Here is a 14,606-nt window from a genome sequence, read left to right on the forward strand (position 1 = left end):
AGCTCTGAGGCTGAGAGGGCTCGGGGAGCTGAGGGTGGCTGTTTGGAGCTAGAAAACACCTTACCAGTACATCTTAATGACAGGTGACAAATGAGCACCAAGTTCAGCTCGGTTATTCCCTGTTCATAAATCAAGGGCAAACTGCAGACAAGGGTGCATGTAAGAAGATTGGTTTACTCACTGCTCCAGAACAAACCTAAATGACACCAATGAAGCAAGCAATCTATATCAAAGATGCAGGCAAGGGGGAGGCAAAATTCTGCGCGTAAGCACTCTGTCACGCCAACAGTAGCTCACCTTTTATGACCGGCAGAACGCAAGTCAAGTGAGACACACTATATAGCAATTTAAATGTTTAAATCCTTTGTGGAAATAGATAGCTGCCATTATGATTCTGGGCTTTTGCTCAACTTGTCCTTTTTTTCCTGTGTTATCACACAGAGCAACACTGATCTAATCTTTTGGAGTTGAAACCAGATATTCGCATACACTGAATAAAAAAATCTGTTTTTTTTTCCCCCTCTCTGTCTTTCAGTAAATTAGACAATTTTTTTTTTTTCTGATTCAGGTCAGCCGGAGCACCGAGATTATTTCTGTTTGCTTTTAAAGAAAGTCACTCTATGAAGCTTACCAGATGTTGCGTACTCTCACTGCCTCTTGCGGAGTTGGGTCCACAAAATCTATGCCAGCAATAAAATGCCTTAAATGTTCTTCTTGCTTCCACTTTAATTGCTCAATACTGTGTTTGGTAGTGTGGTTTCCTCTGCTGCCATTGCCAAATTACAACCCTATAGAGGTGAAATGCAATTCTAAAAAAAGTGACATCATTCTTATGGCTTCTCTTTCTGTTCACTGATTGGCCCGGATGAAATGCAAACTGTGAGATCAAAACCCAGACGCACCACTGGACAGAGATGGGAACTGAGCGGAACTGAGTCGTAAAGCATCGGCTGTTTTTGAAAGCAACTGCAAAACTCGCACTGAAGTCTCTGTTACTTTTCTTTTACTTTTGCTTTCGTGGAGATGGCTTTGTCACGTTGGTGCAGGACTCATTTCACGTTGGATAACGATTGGCCGGCATCTTCACAAGATCTTTTACTTTTGTTCGATGGTGCACACGTTTTGCACCAAAACATGCTAATGGAACAAAACCCGTCTTCTTCCTTGAAGATGTAATTTTAACCTGCATGTAGTGATTTGACCAGAAGAACGCAGCACTTTCAGCCACTGTATTGTAGATCTCCACAGTTATCTTCCTGATATCAAACTAATATTTTTTTATTTTTCTATTCTGTCATCAATTGTTCACAGTTGTACTTATCCTTATCTATGTAATATTTGGACATTAAACAAAGCAATGAAAATCATTTTTCTCATTATTCTGGCATTTGGGAACAGAAATAAATTTTTTTTTGTCTGATTTAATGTCAGACAGAGTGAAAATAATAGGTGTGCTTTTATTCAAATATCTCGATTCAACTGATCCAAGACTTTATGGGGAGAAAGGGAAGAGGGAAAAAAAGCGTTTTGATTCAAGGCCCTTTCGTTTGGCTATCTATCCTCCCGGCGTCCCATTTTTACACCTCTCTTGTCCTCTTACCGCAGGCTGTGTTGGATGAGACGGATGCTTTTTGCCGGACTTTTCATTTGCCAGTGAGCCTGGCACAGGAATAATTACCTGTCTCTATGATCAATTACCTGATTACTCACCAGAGACGGGGCAGGATGGCTGAGGAACAAGAGCTTGGATCCGTGCTTTAGCAGAGCACGGGGCCGCTGTACAGTACGCATCCGCAAAGCACAGAAAAAAAAAAGTAAATAAATAAGACCATGAAAGGAGATGTAGATGTGTGTTTAGCACGCATACATAATCTTTTCGAGCACATTTGACACACGAACACCGATCTGGCTGTGTTCTCCTGGAAACCAAACAGCGAGCAGAGTCAAGGACACACTGAGTGCTCGGCCAGAGAAAACACAAGGATGTCATTATGAGCCATCCTGACACATTTTGGCAAGAGAGAATCCCCGAGTAGGGCAAGACAATCCCAGACTGCCTTGTTATGATGAAAAGCGTTTTATCCGAGGACAATTTATAAGTTGAGAAAAAGCCTGTCAACGGAAAGCACAGGAAATCACATGTTCCTCTTCCTGTTGACTCCTCTGCGTGTCCATAAGTAACTTCTCGTCAGAGTGGACAAGAGGCACATGTGTGGCACCCCGGGCCCCTCCTAATTTACTTAATGGTTCTGTTGGCTGAAGTGGGCTTTATTTGATAATTGTCAGACGGGAAAGTGGGTAACGAGAGAGGGCAAAGGTCATCAGGCTGGGATTTGAACTTGCGACGGCCACGTCAAGAACTAATCCCTCTATATGCAGGTTGTGTTTTTACCCTTACGCCACTGCCGTGATTGGCCCCCTCCTACTTTATATCTACATGCTCTAACTAGACTATACCGAGAAATAAGACCAGTTACCATAACTTTGAAAACTAAAGCAGAGAACTGCACCTGGTCCAGAACACTGGCGCTGGCGCTCTCACTAAGACCATGAAGATGGAGCACATCGCTCCAGCTCTAAAACTCTCTTTGGCTCAAGCAATTTACTTTAAAATACTTTTGTTGGTTTATAAATCACTGAACAGTTTAGCACCAAAATATATTAGAGATCTGTTGTTGTTGCATTAGCCTTTCAGGTCTTCTGGTTTCTGGTCTGCTCTGCATCCCCAGAACCAAACTGAAGCAGCTCTCCGCTTCTATGCACCACAAATCTGGAACAAGCTTTCGGGAATCAAGACTTAATGACAGGATTTGGCAAAATGTAATGTTTATTGCTTGTTTCATATTGGATGACCGTATCACGTCTTTATGATATCTTAGAACATCTGACGTATGTTTTATGTATGAACCGCCTTGCTGCTGACCTGTGCTATACAAATAAACTGGACTTGAATTGACTATTGAACCAGAATTTAAATCAGCTGCTCATTGAGCTGGTCTGTGATGATGGGCACCAATCCAACAACAATCACCTCTTTCTATCACAACGTCAGCTCCAGCAGCCAAAAGTGTTTTTGGAATCTGTCTGTTTTTACAGCTCAATGAAGGATGATTGGAGCATTTTAACAACTTTTAAAGGTTTTTTATTTTAAACTCCATGATATTTATGGAAGGGATTTATATAGTGTAAAAGCTTGTTCTTCTTCAGAAATTCTGCACTTCACTCCAACACTCAGGACATCAACCAGTGGGCTGAATTTGAACCAGTAGTGGCCCATTCTTGTCTTATTAGTCGTTGGCTTCTGTTCATCTGCATACTTTTACCAAACAGTCAATGTTTTGTCACAGCCAATAAGCTAGAACATGCTTTCCGATGAGATTCGTTTGTTGGATTAAGTGTACATTTAGAAAGAACAAAACATTTAAGCAGGTGTTGAGAATGCTTTCTGTTTTCGCCAGACGTAATATTCTGAAATACTGTATTTTTGTGAGCTGTGAGAGGAAAATCCTCATAATTAAAACAAATAAAGGCTTGTAAACTTCAGTCAGTGGGTAATTAATCTAATGTGGTTTACTTAATGAATTGAGTTATAGAAGCTGAATTGAGTTTCATGGATGTTTTCTTTTCTTTTTTTTAAACACAGTAAATCTTGCCAAAGTAGGAATGATTTGAGGTGCACAACATGTGTTTATTTAGCCTTCAAATTACAGAAATCTCAATTCAGTCAACCACTTTGGTAATGTGCTGGACAAACAAATCAAATTACTGTAAGTCATTTCTTAACTTACAGAAGCCCCTGCTAATATGCTGGTGTCTGATACCACAGCATGGCTGCAGGGGTCCATAGGAGACCAGCTGGTTCGGCAGTAAAATGTAGATAAATCTGGTAGGTGGTCGCAATGTTATGCCTCATCACCGTAAAGTGCCTGATGTGAGGGGTGATTCAAAAATATCGCTATTCCATTCAATCGGGATTTTACACTCAGCAGGTCTCGCTATCTTATATCTCTGCACGTGTGAATGCGTCATTACATTGTCTTATATACCCGAATCAAACACATAAAAACAGACGGGGACAGTTCCCAGGGAGATGGCTCATTCACACAAAGAAAATCAATTTACTCTATTTTAACCCGTAATGAAGACTGGCAGGCTTGAAGACACCAGCTGCCCTCCAGTCAGTGCTGATGGACGGAAAGAAGGAAACAGACAAACGTGCAGCGAATGAGTGGCTGGGTGGAGATTATAGTTGGTCCTGCAAAGGTTGACGAAAGTCTGGATTTGTGAAAAGAAATTAGAACAATAAAGAAGTGGTGTGATTGTCTCTGACGTATTGCAGAGTTGAGTAAGCCAGAAGCAAAGACAAAAGCTCTGCTCAGTGGGGGAAATCATGGCTATTAATATCTCTGCTTAGAACAAACAGAGAGTGAAAACCTTGATGTTGACTTTCATGAGAGGCAGACTGAGTGGCAGGGAAACACAACTGGCGCTCCGCAATCCGTTCTTCACATCTAGCAGACGCCGCATTAACATAATATTGCCTGCATGGATTCCTTCATCTCCACGCAATTATGACTCCCCCATTTTGGGCTCGTACGCGAGTCAATAAATCCACGGAAATGAGTCACAGCCACACTCTCCGGCTCATGGATATGCAGAAGTTATGATCCAGAGGTTCTCTTATTTCTCTCCACGGGAGAAGCGATTGACCTTTTTCCAGTCACTCCATGTGTCAATGCAAACAACAACAAAGCAGCCGCCTGGCAGGAATAAAAGGCTCGGCGGCTCAGCAGCCCATCATCATTCAGGTAACACGGACGGGGAGGGCAGATCGCAGAGGAGTTCGGTACCGATGCGCTCATGTCAAGAATATCAAAAACGGCGGAGTGAAAAGGTTGTATTAAAGTCAGCTGAGAGCTCACCCAGATGCTGGAATGAGTAAAGGCAAAGAAATGCATCAGCCCCAGAGAGATGTAGTCGGGGTAAAACAGTTGCTGGTTGAATTCTGGGGATCACCTCTCTGATGATTGTCGAGAGTTGAAAGCAATCACATCCGTATCAGTAACTCTGGCTGTGGATGAGGGTCCTACATATGTATCTTAATTTAATGAGGGTAGAAACCCAGTGAAATCCAAGATAACGTATCCTCTGGGTAGTCCATGCGTTCCCGTAACCAGCAGCTCTCTCCAGCTTACAGGAAATCCCAAGGCCTTGCTTGGCCAGATTGAACACACACTAACACCAGTGTATTGTGGATTTGCCCCCTGGTCTGCTCCCAGTGGGACATGCCCAGGAGGCAACCTCATTAGACACCTAGACCACTTCAACGGACTCCTTTGACAGAAAGCAGAGCTTATTGCCCTGTCTTTAAGGTGGAGTCTGGCCTGGCTTGGCTGTGGAGGGAAGTCATTGCTGTCACGATTCACATCTGATGCCTGGTCGTATTCAGTCAACCCAAAAAAGATCCTACTGTCAGCCAAGGCCAAAACGTTCCTTTATTTAGGATGCATGTTGAAAACAGCAACAAAAATGTAAAAATCCCAAACGAATTTGATGAAAGGGCCCGGTGTGGTCGCACCAAAGTCGAACTGCCGAGTGGTTTTCGTCTGTTTGGCGGAGATGAATGACTATTATGACTTCACAGGTTTTTCGGAGGAGGAAATAAAAGCTCATTTTATTTGTCATGTTATTGAGAAAAAAACCCTGAAGGGCAGGCATCAGTACAATGTTTTCCTGCTACATTGGACCAAGAACTGGGCCAGTGGGAGTTTGATATTTCAGCATGTACTTTCTCATGTCATTGGACAATTGCTCCTCAAAATCTGCTCTCGGACTGAATTGGCGGTATTCTGACTACCCAAGTTTACAAGTAGTAACAGATTAATTACTTTCCCTTACTTCTCTTTAGTCGTATGTAATGAGCCTGGATTAAAAAAAAGCAAACTCTTTTATCTGTCACTTACACATCTAGTAGACGTAACCCCAGTTGTAGTCTACAGTTTAAAGCATTTCTATAAACATCTTAAGCGGTCTGAGGTTTGCTTTCATGTCTAACTACCCTTTGCTCCGTCTTAGCTCGCTTTCTTCTTTCTTCTTCACCACGCTCCCCGACAACCAACATCACTGAGAACACAAGTTATACATACTTTTGCTACTTAGTTTGAAGTGTCGGATGTTAGAAAATGCTTGATCAAGAGAGATTACTCAAAGAACAACATGCAACGACGATTGGTATGACAACAGCTGACCCATTTATTATTAACCAAGAGGTCTGCATGGGGGAGACAAGTGCCGCTGGACAGAAATGCTGGAGGAGACTAAAAGCCGGAGCACTTTGTCTGAGATTTTAGATGCAGGCAGATATAATCCGATACTTGCAGATTGGCTGATATCGGACCTGATGTAAATATCGGATCGGGACAACCCATATTAAGTGCAAAGGAATAAATGGGGTGTTGCTGTTCAGTATCCGATTCAGTCTTGGACTCTCCCAGTTTTTATGTGTATTCCAGAGCGAGACAGCAGAATACCTTATGGTGCTTTTATAAAACACTCCAATCACTTTAAAAATTGATCCTAATATTGATTTTATGCTACTTTTAATAATTTATTAGAGCCGCCACATTACATTTAACATTGTTCATTAAAAAAAAAATAGTTAAAAACTTTTTTTAACAACAGTGGAACATGATAAACTGGTGTTCCTTGCTGCATGCATATTGCTAATCTTTACTTGAACCCTCCTCATCCTCTCTCTTTTCCCTCTTCATGACATGAACAGTGTCGCTTGTCAAACATTCTCAATGACACACCACAGGAGCAACAGCAGCAGTGATAGCTGTGTGTGTGCAGGCATGCATGGGCACAAGCATGCGTGTGTGTGTGTGTGTGTGTGTATGTGTGTGTGTGTGTGTCCTTTGTGGGGGTCTTAAGAAAGAGAGCATCACACAGTGGTCTTTTCAAGAATGCTGATTTATCTGCTGTAAGTGAAAAGCAGTTCCCACATTAGAGTTCATCTCAGAACCTGCTCCCATATTTATAAATTCAGCAATTTTTCATCAGTAGACAGCCAAAAGACTCAAGAATATTCAATAATTAAAAGTATACAAAACTACAAATCATTTGGACAATTTTTCTTTTCTAATTGTGTTCAGGGTTGTGGTTTGTGACAGCTGTATTCATTTCCTTTACTGAATTTGATAACTTTGTAAAAAAAAAAAAAAAAAAGCGCATTGCTTTGTCCCAAGAGCAACTTGGATTGTCTTTGCTGAAAAGCGATTCTTTCCCTCTCAAATATTAGTTTCAATGGAAGCTAACAGTTAGGAGTAATGTCCACCTGCCCTAAAAAGGTTTGGTGAAGACCCAGAAGCGTAAATAATTTAGTCCGCTCTCTAATCCTCTAAAACCCCTTCATCTATCTCTATATTTAGGCAAGGTCTACAGCTCTTGTAAATTTATTCTTGCTCATCTGCAAAATGTGCAGACCTCTAGGATTTATTCGCTACGCTCGACTGAGTACTCAAACTTGGCGAATTTGCTCATTTTAGTGGGAATATCTGTTGCGCTCAGGATTTCAGTGTCAATATGAGAACCTTCCTGCACACCAAAACTTCAACCCATCCATTCAGAAATGGATGTGTAAGGGCACTAATATGCATTTTCCAGGCACATAGTCTCATTTTATAGCATGATGAAGAAACTATGTTACTTTCAGTTGTTATAAAAATGCCATATACTGTATATAACAAACATGACTTAAAAGAAATTTGACTTCGAAATTTAACTCTGTGAAATTGAGCCTCTGTCTCTTTAAGAAGCTCCTGCTCCTTCCGACTCAATAACCAGAACTCCATTCCTCCTTGAGTTCTAAACTAGCTAAATACCAATTAAGCATCACATTTAGATATTGCTTTACAATCTCATGATGATTGTCTGCAGGATAAAAGATTATCCTGCTACGGTCTGATGTCGTCGTAAAGGTTTGCTGTCCTTCTCTCTACACTTACTTTATGTTTCTACTAATAAATACTTATTCAGTTTTTAACAGAACATAAATTGTACCTGTTTGGAGAAATAAAAATTTACATTTCAATACCACCAGGCCCAGAAGTGGCACTGTACAAGCACGATAAGAATGAACAATGTAAAAATATTTTGATCAACCAGTCAAACACTCGTTATTTTGAATAATCCTGATCATTTCAGTCTTCCTAAACTTCCAGTTTTTTTCATTCCAACCTTAAGAGTTTCTACATATTTTTGCCACAGGACGATCAGTATTTTACCGATGGAAGTAGTTTCCCAGCAAAATCAGCCTTTTGCATTGTAAATCAGGAGTAATCTCTGTTGAATGATTTAGCAACTGAATTAAGTGGCATGCATCTGATCTGTACAAAAAAAAAAGGATTTTTTTTTTTTCAACGGAATGATTTATTCAAGAAGGACACTGTTGCATTTTCAGCCAAAGCGTGAACAAACACATTTTTGCAAAGAGCTGATTTGCATTCAGTTTTATTCACATCACCAGATAGGGAAGCGTCTTCAGTTTGTGGGCTGCTTCGGTGAAAACATGCCGGATGATGGCACACAAACAAAATCCCCCCCCCGAAAAAAATAAAAAAAACAGAATTGCCAAAATGGCTCTATTTTCTTCCTTTTTGCAGAACTCTATGGTCCACTGAATGCAGAGAGTTTGGCAATCCATGATGCAGATGTCAGGGTTGAAACGCCACAGAATAACAGAGGCAAAGTATTACTCCAATGCCTCTGATCTGCTGTGAACAAGCAGGCATTTAAAGTGCATTTAAAGTTCTGCATGGTGACAGTAGATGACATAAACTTCTGTCTTTCAAACGATTGTGCAGAAAATCCTGCAATATGGTCACACAACACATTTTTGCACAATAAATGTTAATATTGGACAGAAATAACCTGAGTACATATAAAAATTAGCCAAACTCTTTAAAGTGGGAGCGCTATCCAAACCAATATGGAATCCCCTCATTTTTTAAAAAAGTGTAAATTAACTGTAATTAACCACGTTTGAACCCTTTACAGGTTCCTGTAAGACTGGTAAAATCACAAAATTACTTAAACATATCCTGCAAGACAAAATGAAGTAGGTCAAAAGTATCAAAAAGCAGCTCATCATGCCCAAAACGAAACAGCAGATTTGAGATCTAAGTTCAGACGAACAAATGGTTCTTCAGACAGCTCAGCTCTACACATGCACATGGAACAAAGTGCAAAGACTTATGAACAAAAATAATTCAACTTTACAGTCAAATACATTAATCGAATAAAAAATAAAATAACAATGGAAAGTAATAAACCTCTAAAAGAAGAAACAGACACAGTAACTGATAAAATTATGCAATGAGATCACAGTTTGGTATAAACTGTGAATGTTGAGAAACAAGATTTGTGTAAGACAAATTTAGAAATGGGGCCAAATTAAACAATTCAACTGATTGCCATAATTTTGCAACAAAATGTGATTGTTGATATGGAACAACTTGAACCATATTTCTGCTCCCTGGCAGAAAAAGGCTTAGCTGTGTTCTTCCACGGAGATGGAAAACACTCCTTGATGGCAGCCGTTGCTGCCGGTGGTGCCACAAGCAGCCATTAAGTTTAGGGGGGAAATTATGTTTCATAAAGGAGCAGGTTAGTTTCGGCAGCATTTTCCCTTCCTATAAATAAAATCCTTATTTCGAATCACCTTTTTTTGTTTACCCCGAAATGAAAGCTGAGCCAAAACATCCAATTGTCACCAAAAAGAAGAAGAAAGAAAAAAAAAGGTCAAATCTGATGTGGGGCGAGAACCTTTTCACAACAGTGTATTAATTGCATCGCCTGTCACAAGTAGACACTCTACAAAGTAAATGCAACACAGATGCAATCATCCATAATGCATTATCCTGGGCAAGTGTCCATGTTGCAATGTGAGTTTTGGAGTGTTGGGAGAGGATATTTGGCATGTTACGCAGTGAATAATGGCTCCAAACACATGTGCGCACATTTTCTTGTACACGCAGGCGCGCACACACGCAAACACACAACACACAGAGTCGGACTGACGAAGGAGCGGCTTCAACAAAATGCATCTGGGTGAGAATCTCAGCGCCTTGTATTGAGCCGGTAATGACATGGGAACCACATTAATCATTGTTGCATTGTGTTTACTTTATATTCTGAGTAAAAGTAATAACACATGCAAACTGATCACTGAACAGAGGGAGACATTGTATCTGTCAATAATATGTATTGACAGGAGAATGTTTACTGAGACCTTGGATGCTGCACTCGTTACATTTATTGAGCACTGACTGAAATGTCCAAATAAAACCTGTTCATGAATATTGACAAACATAAAATATAGAAGAGTGTACAGAGTTGCATTCTGGGTGGTGAATTTGTGAACTCGTGAATGGATGGGCGGCTGCTGAACTGTTTCCTTGCTTTATTCAAACAAATCCACGAGAGTGAAACACATTTATTAATAAAGATAATGTTGAAATGAGTCACCACCTCACCTTTTAGTTAATGCACTGTTAGGGATTTGTTTTGGCAGTAAAGATGGGGTTTGCTCATTTTTATTCATTCAAACTAAAGTCTGTGAGAAGTAAATGAAAAGCAAAAATACAAAAAATCCTGGACAAGCAAAAAAAAATAAAAATATTACGGAGGTTCAGAAAATGAACTGGGAACTTATACAGTCACAACACTAGCTTTATAAACTCACTGCAACAAGTGAGTAAAACTAATGCCAAAGTATTCAACTCTCTGCAGCCTGTGATAGTTAATTTGGCTGAAAAGTTACTTGTAAGTAAGTTTTGCTGCACTTGTCTTATTTCAACTTGTCTTATGTCTTGAGATATCTGCACTACAAACTAGACAAAGGACATAAGATTTTTCTTATTTCTGCAGAGTACAGTGCATTGCAAAAGTCCTCACCTCTAACATTTTTCATTCATAGTCTCATTACAACATAATTTATCTGGAATTATTTTTGATTGACCAATGCAGAGTGACACAACCAAAGTAGGAAACATAATTTAGAAGTAAATATTTGAAGAGGGTAAGAGTGTAACGCACTGATATCCCCATAAAAGTCCAGTATAATCAACTGCTTCCAGAAGTCAACTCATCGGTAAATAGAGCTTAGCTGTGTGTAATATAATAATTATAATCACAATAATTTTTTTGAGAGAGCACCAGTTAACAAACAGCATCATGATGAACTTAGGAACACAGCAGACAGGTCGGGTGTGAGTATAGAAATGTTCATCTTGATTTGAAGATGAAATCTTGAAAGATTTTTCACTTCAAACTTCTGGTGTTTAGCAAACAGCAATGACGAAAACGTTTGACTTCGACTGTAGGTTGAAAGAGGATTTAATGAAAATGAGCAAGGAGACGACTCAAAAGTTAACTGATCTCATCATTCAAACTGCTGAGGAGTCGAGAGAATTAGACCGACTCTGACATGTCTACTCCGTCACACATTCGGCATCCAATTAATCAATTAAGAGCTGATCAACTTTGAAACTTTGACTGGTCCTGGTGAGAGAAACTTCCACCGCACGAACTGCCCTGCAGACAACGCCGTGCCTCTGACCTCGTCCTTGAGTTGAACTTTCGGGATCCGAGTGACTGTGTATCTGTCTTCAGTTGCTCCTCCTCTTTCTCTCTCTCGTCCTCCTCCTCCTCTGTCTCTGAACTTACTGTGGCGGTCCATATGGACGGTGGGAAAACTGCAGCGTATGCAAACCTGCACAGACGTCCTGTGGAGCGTATGTTTGTTTTCATGGCATGCTCCTCGATAACAATCAGAATTCAGGGCTGCTTTTTGCCACAACAACAGGCTCGGCGTTGGACCCTGCTGCTTTCATGTGTGCTCCTTCAAAGTGTCTTTTTATTCTTATTTATTTCTCCAACCAGAAGCCCCGGATGATTGCTTTGATGTGGCCCGTCCCTCGGTGTCCCTCTGAGGGAAAATGACAAAGCGCCATGTCACAGAGGAATGCTGAACGTGCTGTGGCCAGTTGCCCAGGTCAGCCTGATGACAGCGGGCCAGTTTTTTAGTTTTGTCGACTGCTGCTTTTAATGTGACCATGATCTCACTCCCTCCATCGCTCTCTCTCTCTCTCCCTCTCGCTTTGCTCAAGGAGTTGTGTGTTCAGCCTTCTTCCAAGTGTCTGGTTGTAAGCAGGGATAGATGGAGCGGTGGAGGGGGCACATTTCATTAGCTTTCAATTCATGTTGAATTTATTAGTCCCATGCTGGGGTTCTGCAGGATGGAAGGCTGCTTAAGATGGGGAAAATATATTCTATATAGACACCTTTTTTTCCCCTCCATCTGCTTACAACATGTGCGGAAAATGACCGGGAGACATGAGAAGCCGGAAGGAGGATGGATCGAGGATAGATAGGGAAGTGGATAAGGAGAGTGGAGGAATCCGAGAAGGCGGGAATCACAAACCCGCCTAATAACAACGGCCTGTGACTGCTTCGGTTAAAAAGTGTGTCAGATCGTTTACCAGCAGGGGATGCGGGACTTCATCGGCCCTGCAGAAAGGCACTTGTCTAGTCAGCACTGCAACAAAGGAACAGCCACGGCTTTATTTGCGAGCCCGGAATGTTCCTGCGTGCGCAGGGCCGGCACCCAAACAACCATCGCCCAGCTCTACCTAGAGAGGCCACACGGATCTGACCTGAGACAGACATCGCTGCGAGTTATTGTTGCAGGTGACCCGACAGGCCTGTAGCTCTTTTTAACTGCAGAAGTGACCCAGCTAGGAGCCCTGTCTGAATCACAGAGACTGATGTGGCTCAGAGCACATTCATGCTGTAGTATGCAGTTTTCGTGGCACTGTAAGGGAGCACTAATATGTAAAATCAACTTCTTTTTTTTTTTAGCCGTACATTACGTTATAATGCTATCAAAAGCATACCTGGATTTCTTGCATGTTCAAGAAATCTTTTAATCTCCTGTGGTAGCATTACGTATTTTCCAGGCTCGTAGTGCCAGATTGTAGCACAGTCAAGTAACTATTTTATCTTCAGTTGTTATAAAAATGCTATATATATTGAACATGACTTAAAAGAAATTTGACCTAGTAATTTAACGCCACTAAATTGGACCTCTGTCTCTTTAAAAGGTCCCGCTCTTTCTTAAAGTTCGCCTTCAGGAAGTCATCATGATATTTCTCCTCTTTTATAAAACGGTGTAATGCTCAAAAAAGTAAATTTTTCAAATTGAGGACCACGCAACAGAGGCGCAAATTATCTGCTGGATGTTTTTCAGGATGAGCTCAGATGGTCGTGGAGAAAAATTCCTTGCCAAACTTTAAAGACTGCAAGTCGTATTCATGTGAAACATATAGGAAAACAACATGCTTAGGTGTTAATCACCCACACTTCAAACTCCCGAGGTACATGTGACATCCAGGTGAAGCCAATAAATTGTACGAGACGGACGTCTGAATGGCGGCAGGGCCTGGAGGGGCTGGGAAGGTGTCACCTAATAAATCCCCCCATGAACATTTCAGACCATAGAATGAAAACACATTTGTTTAGCATGAGGACACAGCTGCAAACATTTACAAATGTGATCGCACTCTGTAAAGGTGTGTGTGTGTGTGTGTGTGTGTGTGTGTGTGTGTGTGTGTGTGTGTGTGTGTGTGTGTGTGTGTGCGTGTGCCCATGCTACATATTCTTCTAGCTGAATAACACTTCATTTGTTTAGGTTGTCTAATACAAGTCCACATTCTGATGTTTACTATTAAGCTTTGTTCAAAGATACTATATGTCTTTGCCTTATTTTGGATTTCAAAGAACGTACACTGTCTGTTACATATTTTTATTATATTTGAACTTTCAGCCTGACGTCTTACATATCAATCATTTTAACTTTTCGGGGTGAATAAAAATGGAGTAAAATGTCCATATTATCTTCAGCAGTTCCTATTCAAGCAGCGCTCATCTCTTCCTGAGAAGAGCTGAGATTTATTTCAGTGAACGAAATGAAACGAGTTACTTTTGCTTTTGTAGGTGAATCTTTCCATCTCAACATGTTGATGTCCATTCATGCAATGATTAAGTCTCAGTCATAGGAACATGTAAGCTGTTTGAAATATAAGACTTTACTATGAAAGGGGATTATTAGGACCACTGAAAAGAAAAAATTAAGAATTCTCAGAAATCTGAGATTAAAGTCAGAATTTGTCATTTACTTATTTATTTATTCATTTATTTTTGTGTGTGTGGCCCTAATTCCACTTCCGTCCTTTCCTCTAATGGCGACTAATACAAAATGCTCGATCTTTAAACAATAAAAACTTCTGCGAAAACTACTCAAACACCTTCTTCAAGTCCACCAAACACAGGCAAACTGGTTTTGCGAACTCCCATAATGCACACTCGTCCAGATTTGTGCATAAACACGTCCGAGGTTCGAAAGGAGTGAGAACGAGGTGTTAATTCAAGATGGTGATGAAACCTCCGGCAATAAAGAGTAGAACAGAAAAATAACGTATTCTCAAAACACAATTGACGTCAATTGAATCCGACCGTTTCAGATTTGGGCGGGAGCTTTGACGTAA

The sequence above is a fragment of the Poeciliopsis prolifica genome, unplaced genomic scaffold, assembly GCF_027474105.1.
Source record: "Poeciliopsis prolifica strain line A6 unplaced genomic scaffold, Auburn_PproV2 SCAFFOLD019, whole genome shotgun sequence".
NCBI lineage: Eukaryota > Metazoa > Chordata > Actinopteri > Cyprinodontiformes > Poeciliidae > Poeciliopsis > Poeciliopsis prolifica.